We start from the raw sequence: 9,948 nt of genomic DNA, 5'->3' as shown, positions 1-9,948 counted from the left end.
GGTGAGAATCCACATAAACATCTCAAAGAATTCCAAGTTGTGTGCTCTACACCGTTGAGGCCTGAAGGAATAACTGAAGACCATATCAAACTTCGAGCTTTTCCTTTTTCATTGCAGGGTGCAGCAAAGGATTGGATATATTATCTTGAGCCAAATTCGATCACAAGCTGGAATGCTCTAAAAAGAGTGTTCTTAGAGAGATACTTCCCTGCCTCCAGAGCAACCTCGATCAGAAAAGAGATTTGTGGTATTAGACAGGATAATGAGTCGTTGACCGAGTATTGGGAGAGATTCAAGCACTTGGTATCTAGCTTCCCTCAACACCAGATCACTGAGCAACTCCTCATCCAATACTTTTATGAGGGGTTGTTACCGATGGACAGGAACATTCTTGATGCTGCTAGTGGTGGAGCATTAGTCGATAAAACTCCAGCTGCTGCCAAAGCCCTTATTGAAAATATGTCTCTTAATTCTCAACAGTTCACCACTAGAGACAATTATGTGCAAAGCAAAGTCGTGAGTCAAATTCAAGTTCCTTCCAACAAAGCTTTAGAGACCAGAATTGACGAACTCACTGCCTTAGTCAAACAACTGGCAGTAGTAAAACCTCAAACAACAACTTTGTGTGGCATTTGTACTTCTCCTGAGCACCCGACCGATACTTGTCCTATTCTGAGAGACGAGTCCATTACTGAGCTGCCACAAGCTTATGCATCCAACCTTTACAATCAAAACAGGTACAACAACACTCCTGACCTGTCCACCAACAAATACCATCCCAATTGGAGGAACCATCCCAACCTTCGATATGGAAACCCACAACAGAACCCACCTCAAGTGGCTGCCCCTGCACCTTCCGGACCATCCTTAGAAGATCTTGTCAAACAAATGGTCGCCAACGATCTCCAATTCCAACAAAGGACCGATTCTAGCATTCAGACCTTGAACACCCAAATGGGACAACTTGCTACTCAAATAAATAACATGTAAGCCCAAGGGTCGAACCAGCTTCCAGCTCAAACAGTTGTCAATCCAAAGGATTCTAATGCTAATGTGAGTGCGATTTCGTTGAGATCTGGAAAGGTTACAGAAACAGCCCCTGAAAAAAATAAAAAAATTATTGAGGTAACATCTGAACCTGAACCTACTCCATCTGAACCTGTTTCATCTGAAAAAATTAAAGAAAAGGAGTATGTGCCACCAGTCCCCTTCCCACATAGAGTTCTGAAAAATAAAAGAATTGAGGAGGGAGACAAGGAAAGAGAGATATTGGATGTTTTTAGAAAAGTTGCGGTAAATATTCCGCTTCTTGATGTAATTAAACAGGTTCCTAAGTATGCAAAGTTTCTGAAGGATTTGTGTACAAATAAGAGGAGGATTAAATGAAGTGAGAGAGTTAACTTGGGAAGAAATATTTCTGCTTTTATTCAGCCAAAGCCTTCATCTGAAAAAGTTACAGGCGAGAAAAATGTTTCAGCCATCACTCAGCTCTTACCACAAAAGCAGAAGGATCCGGGAACTTTTACTGTCCCTTGTACCATCGGGGATAGTAAATTCGAGAATTGCATGCTTGATTTGGGAGCGGGCATTAATGTTATGCCTACTTCTATTTAAAATAACCTTAATCTGGGTCCTTTGCAGCATACAGGTTTAATCATTCAATTGGCGAACAGGAGCAACGCTCGACCCGCCGGGGTAATTGAAGATGTCCTTGTCCAAGTTAATGATTTAATTTTTCCTGCAGATTTTTACATTCTGGACATGGAAGGAGAGGCTAAGACAAGCAGAGCTCCCATCATTTTAGGCAGACCGTTCATGAAAACGGCGAAGACAAAAATTGATGTTGACGATGGAACCATGTCCATGGAATTTGGTGACATTGTCACAAAATTTAACATTTTCGATGCCATGAAACAACCCTTGGAAGAACATTCTGTTTTTCAAATAGATTTGATTTCTGAAATTGTTGATGATACTTGTAGTGATTTGTTTGCATCTGATTTTCCATCATTGTCTGATTTTGATGATGTTTATTCTTGTGATATTTGTACTGAAACTAAAATTTGCTCTGTTTGTACTGAAATTGAGGCTGCCTTGCAAGTTGATATTCTTACTGCAGATGAGGTTGCAAATAAAGTTGTTCATGTAGATAAAGCTCTTGACATCCCGGCTGCCCCAAGCACTCCTTCTATTGAGCAGCCACCTTCCCTCGAGCTGAAGCAACTTCCTGAAAATATGAAATATGCTTATTTAGAGATGAATGAAAAACTACCGGCTATAATTTCTTCTAACCTTGATTTCGATTAAGAAAATAAGCTTTTGCAGATTTTAAGGAAGCATAAAAAGGCATTTGGTTGGACATTGGCTGACATTCCAGATCAGATCACCTTCACGTGTCCATTTGACACTTTTACTTTTAGAAGATTCTTTGATCCTGGAATAAAAGGCGAAGATACTAATAAAAATTTCAAGTTCAATGGACATTACCCAAAGCTATTCCATGACATCCCCACTTTGGAAGAAGAAAATGTAGGATATATCTCTTTGGGAAAGACTGCTTATGTGATCACCTATCCTCCTTGACTACTCGGGTGTGTTCTTTCCTCTCTCTTCTCTCTCTTATTTTATGTTTGTTTCTTTCATTGAGGACAATGCATATTTTAAGTGTGGGGGAGGGAATACTTTATTTTCTTTGTTTTTGTTCTTTGTTTTGTTTTGTTTTTGTTTTCTTTCTAAAAAAAAATTGCATTTTTGTTGAAAGTTTTAGGCTATAGAATAATTTGAGGTCGAGTTTGCGGAGACTTGGGAAAAATTCACAAGATCGGTATTGTTTTAACACCGTAAGTCTCCTGCATATGGAAATTGAGTTGAATTTTTATTATGACATATCCTTAAATTCTCATTCTCTGACAGCTCTTGAGTAGTTTATTTCAGCAGTCAGCACCATCTCACACACACTCTACGCAGGGAAGCCGATGAATATAAGTGAGTGTTCCGAAAAAGAAAAAAAAGAGAAAAAAATAAAGGAATGCACCTTCTAAGTTTGGTGACCTTCACCCGGTCACTTAACCCAACGGATATAGAACCTTAAAAAAAAAATGAAAATAAGACTTTTTTGTAGTTGGTTCAGCGGGTTCTGGTGCTGAACATGGTAGGGCGGATTACGGTCCGATCCCCCGCAACTACAATTGAGTAAGCAAAGGGTTATGCCACTTAAGTACCAGAACCCCGTGCAGAAAAGGATCAGAGTCACTAACCGGTCACCTTGCTATGAGTGTGTGGAGATAACGGGCTTAATGTGATTGCGCCTGAATGAAAAAGAGCAAAAGAAGGATGAGTAAGTTAGGCTTTAATATAATAACATGATTCGAGTTGATTTGTGTATTCAGGAGGTTTATGTCTGCATAGCTGTGGATTAGTGTTCGTACAATGTCCTTAGTGTGCAAAATTAGTATCTATCGAAGCAAACTTAACCAAAGATGACTTGTAGCCTAGAATGAGTAATCGTTGATGTGTCTGTGTTTTGTTTTATTTTTCATTTTGCTCGGAGTGCAAAAGTTCAAGTGTGGGGGAATTTGATCAATGCATTTTGATGCACGTTCTTCCATGTTTGTACTTAAGCATTTCTTCGGTTTGCTTTGATTATTTTTATGTTTTAATGTGTTTTCATAATTTATTTTGTTTTTGCACTTATTTAATTTTCGTATTTAATTTTCAGCATTAGCAGCTTTCGTGAGAAAAATCATATCTTGAGCTAGGAGTATCGGATTGAGACGTGCTACCAGTTGATGGAAAGCTAAGAAAAAGATCTACAACTTTTGTTCAGAGGTTGAGAGCTGAATCAGACTGTAGTAGGGCCAGAAAATTCGTTGAAGTTGCAGCATTAGTTTTATTTAAATTTTGGGTCATTAGTTTTGGGTTTGGGTTATGTTTTTGATCCAGTTGGGTTGTAAACCAAATTCCTTGTTTTCCATATACCTAGCAGCCGCATAACATGAGGATCACTATTCACGAAATGCTTGAAAGCTTTGGCAAGAATTCTCATGAAGAACTAATCGATCCAAACAATTTGCTGTATTCGGGTTCCGATACCTTGAGATTTTAGTAATTCTTATTCAGGTTTTTTATTCCTTTCAATATTAATATATGTATTTTGTTTGCTTAATCCGATTTACATATACTATATTGATTTAATCCGATTGATTGTGTGATCCTAACTATAGTCACGATTTCGTTTGCTTAATTCGTTATCGAGTCCGTTTAATTCATGTTTGCTTAATTCATGAAACTTAATCCCGTTTGCTTAATTCGGATAATAGGAGCATACAACTTATACTATCAATTGCGCTTGCCAGTTGATATTATAATCGAATAGGAATAGTTAATCTGCGGTAGAATTACGATAATCGATGATAGGCAAAGACCGAATCAGTAAATTGTTGCTACAACTTATTTCAATAATCACTTATTTTAATCTATTTATTTTAATCGAATCATAAACCAACCAAAACCCCACTAATAGTTACTATCATTGGTTAATTCATTCAAGAATTCTTGTGAGAACGATAATCCGAGTCAATTTGTCGCTAAACTACATTTAAGAAAAACTACTCGTTTTGATCTGCATGCGACAGCGGATCAGTTATCTTGAAGGCTAACAATCCTTCAGAGGATCTTCAATCAGATGCACATTCAGAAGCTTTAGCACAAACGTTCATCAAAATCGTTGTCTAAGAGCTTTCTAGAGCTTGACAATATCTTGTAAAACACTTGTATCTCTTCAGAATTAGAGTGTGTTGATTCCAGAATCTAATAGCATCACACATTAATACTTAACCAAGAAGCACACACACATAAACACAAGGTTAATACCAGACTCTTATGTTAAGAGAATTTGAAGAATCTAACCGATGTGCTCAGAGTAAGTCTCTTTTTGTTGATTGAGCAAAGAAGTCTCTTGATGGGTGCTTGAGAAAAGAAGTCTCTTGTAGGGTGCTTGAGCATTGAAGTCTCATGCTTGTGGGCAGAGTAGGAAGTCCTGAACAAGTTGTTCATGCATTGAAGTCTCATGCTTGAGGGCAGAGAAAAGAAGTCTTGATCAGTGTGATTGAGCATTAAAGTCTCATGCTTGCGGGTGGAGCAGGAAGTGAAGGTGGCAAGAAACACAAGAAATGAGGGGTTTGAATTGGGTTTCTAAAAAACAAAATCTTTTTCAAAACCAACTCAATCAAATCAATAACACAAACAATATAAATAACAAATTTATTTTTATACTGGTATGCTGTTAACGAAGGTACCTTCATTCTATCATACCGAGGTGATTTTGCCTTCTCAACAAGGACTTGATCCACTATAACCAAAACTGATTACATACACCACAAAGACAAACCGTCTTTGTCTTCTTGAGTCTATATGACTAAAACCTAGTCACTCAAGGAAACCACTCAATCAACTTTGAGATTTGCAAGTGTGTGTTTACAAGTATTACTTCTAAGAAAGTAGATTAACACAAGTTAAATACAATGAATATCTCACACAATAACGAACAACAAATCTTGTGTGTTTACAAATACTATACATATAAAACATTTACTATAGCAAGAGCGTGTGTATGAGCTTAGTTTTAGCATAGTGAATTCGCAGTTTCTTCAATTCTTCCAAGTCTCCTTTATTTAGGTAGTTAAAATATCCGTTGGAGGGTAGAATTGGAATAGAAAATTGCAGTTGTCTCTTTGTGTAACAATTTACACGTAGGAGACAAAATGGTAGAATAGTACTGTCCTTAGCCCACAAAATCAACATTGTCTCTTCATCAGAACCATTTCTAAGAGCTTTCTAGAACTTGACAGCATCTCGTAAAGCACTTATATCTCTTCAGAGTCAGAGTGTGTTGATTCCAGAATTTGATGATGTCACACGTCAATACTTCAGAGTAAGAACCTGATAGCAAAAACTACACATTAGATAAAAACCATTAGTGTACAAAATTGTTCTCTAAGAAACAATGCATTATTATCATTAAAACTAAAGGCTAGATGCAGAACCAAATATTGCTCTTACAGAAAGTCCTAAACAAGTTATTCAGGAAGTGAAGTCTCACGCTTGAGGGAAGAGCAGGAAGTACCAATCTAGGTTGATTGGGTAGGAAGTCTTGAGGTGTTGGCTTAAGCAATTGTAATCATTCTGATTAAGCTCTTGTGCTGCAATGGAATTTGACCACTCTTAGATTGAGAGGAACCATGATATATTATGTATCTATTTATTTACTTCTGCATTTATATTCCATTGTGCAACAAATTCTAAAGTCATACTCTGATTTGATTCAGCCTCTTAGGTTGTGAAACAAAGTTAATAAAAGGAAGTAAATTTTTCACTGCTGTTACTCACTCTGGTATCAGACTCTGAACATGGTTCAAAATCTGATGTTCCTGAATCAGAAGTGAAAAGATATTTGTGGGCATACATAATTCAACCCTTTTCTTGTATATTTTTCTCACCTTCATTTTATTTAGAAGATAAAGAAGGATGAAATATGCTTCCTACCAATATGAGTTGGCACACTACATGAATTGGCCAAAAATGTCAATTTATTTTTATAGTATAATTTTCAGCAAAACAAAACAAAAACCTTGATACATGTATATAAGTTTCATATGATTTGCTAACAAAAAAAACCATTGGAATCCTTTACTTTGGCAATTGTTATTGTCAATGGTTTACTGATAGAATATTGTGATATAAATACAATCTTTTTTCGTAAACAGGTGTATGGTCGGAATCTGAGAGCTTTATTTATCAAGGAATTGACCCTATTCAGTCTAAATGGCGTGGAAATGTGATAGTGAAATTGACAACTTTATTGACTCAAAGAAAATTTATTGCAACAGGTGTGTTGGTGTTAGACACCGACACATTCATGATATTCAATTACTTTAACTTTTCATATTATTACTGATGTTAATGTGTTAGTTTCATGTCTATCTTTTGGTATCCATGTTTATGGGAGTGAATACTTTATATCCAGCCATTATTCTTAAAGTTATTCCCGTATGTAAATGTTCCACATATACAGGAAGATGATTGGAGCTAGAAGGTTCTACAGAGGTTATGAGGCGCATGCAGGCATATAGAATGCACCATTTTACACTGGGCGAGACACGACGGGCCACAATTCTCACACTCTTTCAACAACTGGAGATAATTTTGTTCAACGAGTAAGTGTTTTCGGCAATGGTAATGACATTACTAAAGGTGGATCTCCAAAATCTCATATTGTAGACTATAAAGTTTGTTGGCCAGGAGAAGGCATACATTTGGGTGTCTTTTATGATGCATATATTTGACCTGTTTTTAAAGCTTCCATAAGTGATGGTGTTGATGTGATTTCAATTTCTATTGGTGGAAAGTCTCATAATCTGTTTGCAGATTCAATTGCTATAGGTTCTTTCATGCAGTGGCCAATGGTATAACAGTAGTTACTTCTGCTGGAAATTTTGGACCTTATTTTGGAACCGTTTTTAATACAACACCTTGGTTACTCAGTGTTTCTGCTAGCACAATTGATAGAGACTTCACCAATTATGTTAAACTAGGTGACAATAAATACTTAAGGTATTTCTTTATTCTTGGTTCTTAAATACAATATTCTCATAAAAAAGTTTTACACATGCAAATGAACTTGAATTTGGTTCTTTTTTGGATTGTTAGGGAACAAGTATTTCATCTAAGGACTTGCCATCACAAAATTTCTATCCTTTTATCAGTGCTGAAGATGCCAAATATTCCTATGCTCTATCTAGAGCTGCATAAGTGTAAATCATCTAATTCTATTGCGATTTTTTTTTTAATTTCTTAGTACTTAGAAGATTGTTTCATATGAACTTTTGTAGGAAATAATATCGTTACAGAACACTTGATGTTCAAAAGGTGAAGGAAAAAGTAGTGGTATTCCTTAAAGATAGGGATAGCAATTGGACCCATCCTCGCCAAAATTACTCATAATGGGTAGGCTAAAATCAGCAAAATGATTACGAGTATGGATACGGGTAATTACCCACTAAAATAAATGGATATGAGCATGGGTACAAGTACCTTAGTATCCACATCACTCATATCCGCGCCCATACCCGAATAGTATATATTTATATATTTTTATTTTTATTATTATATACACATGTATCTTAACAATTTTACTAAAATGCATCACTATTATATTTGTGCGCATTTTAATATAAATGTTTGTTGGTTTTTTAGCTCAACAATAATATTCTTGAATTTTTTTAAAATGTTGTTTAAAACTTAAAATTAAGTTATAAATTATAATTGATCGATAATTTTTTATTAGAAATACAAGTAAATGAATATGAGTATGAGTACTTAGGTATCCATAGGATACAGGTACGAGTAGAAATTTTGGTGCCCACGCCGGTATGGACTGGGAACAAGGATTTTTTCAAATTGTGGGTGTGATGGTGAGTATTATAGTATCTTGTCCAAACACGTCTCATTGACATTGCCATCCCTACTTAAAGATGAGTTTTTTGTTGTTGTAATTTTTCATGCAAGTCCAAGCTTTTACTACGGGAGTAGTAAGAATGATTTAGGCTAGTGATGACGATAGCTTCTATGATTTTATTGCACACCCTAATGTTTTACCTACTTCATATGTTAATTACACCTATTCTCAATATATTTATTCCTATAACAGAAGTGAAAAATAATGTTATTTCTTTTAGATTCATTTTTGTTTCCATTTGTTATTAAAAACTTGTAGAGATTGATGTCTCTTTATATATATTGCATGAACCCTATTGCTTATCTAACAAAAGCATTGACAGAAACTCCAATAACTCCAGCTCCAATGATTTCTTCATTCTCATCAAGAGGACTTAGCACCACTCTTCCATCAATTCTAAAAGTTTGTTACCTTGTTTTTAGTCAACTACTTTGCTATGCTTATATTTAATTTCATTATGCACAATTTTATTTGCTATATGAAATACAAACACCTGACACGGCACATAAGGATTAATGATAACTTAAGAAAATGAAAGTAATTAAATGTAACAATGCGTGTCTAAGATGATCTTGCAATTAATATGATTTTGTGACAATTTTTTGTGTGTGTGTTGTGTTTCAGCCTAACATCACAACACCTAGTGGGAATAAAATATGTTGCTTACTCAGTAGGAAATATTTCAGCAAGCAAAATGGATAACAAAAGACCAATCAAGGATCGATTAGACGAAAATGCAACAAATTTCTTATGTTTATAGATAGGCTCCTAAAGACGAAATGCAAGGTTTAAATTTTTTTATATTTGAAACTAGGGATCTTCATGGGTGTGGATGGACCCGTGAATGCGTTAATCCAAACCTAATCAACCCATAAATTATCCGAACTCATTCATATACGGGTATATCCAACCCAACTCGCAACAACCCGTACAATTTTGATTCGGGTATCGAGTTTGAGTTTTGCAACCCACAAACCCATTGACCCAATCCATTGATGTGACATTAATCATTTCTTAATTTTTTATTTATTATTTTAAATAAAAAATAAAAAATTAATATTTCACTACTAACCATAACTTTACCAAAAAAGTTTTATTCTCCATCAATCAATTGACGTAATTTTAAGACTAAATGTTGTTTTTTATTTTCTTTTGACTAATTTACAACCTATGTATTTTATGTAAATAACATGCCTAGTGGAATTTTGTACTATCATCGTGTGTTATATCAGGTTGATAAATTTTATTAGACATTATTATATGATGTGTTTCATACATTTTGAATTGTGTTAAAAAATTTTAAGTGAAAAAAAAACATTAAAAATTTTAATACTTGAATAAGTCGATCGGATGGTTGATGCGGAAGCCAACGACTCGGAATAAGTTGAATTTTCCACTCCGTTCGCAGTTGTTATCGAAGGGGAAGATGTAAT

General features: G+C 35.2%; 1 pseudogene; it reads left to right on the top strand.

Moving 5' to 3' along the window:
- The first annotated feature begins 375 nt into the window (after nucleotides 1–375).
- LOC127136036 (subtilisin-like protease SBT5.4) lies at nucleotides 376–8,965 on the top strand (annotated as a pseudogene).
- The last annotated feature ends 983 nt before the right edge of the window (nucleotides 8,966–9,948 follow it).

Source organism: Lathyrus oleraceus, chromosome 4, assembly GCF_024323335.1.
Source record: "Lathyrus oleraceus cultivar Zhongwan6 chromosome 4, CAAS_Psat_ZW6_1.0, whole genome shotgun sequence".
Lineage (NCBI taxonomy): Eukaryota > Viridiplantae > Streptophyta > Magnoliopsida > Fabales > Fabaceae > Lathyrus > Lathyrus oleraceus.
This window is presented reverse-complemented; position numbering and strand designations above follow the sequence as displayed.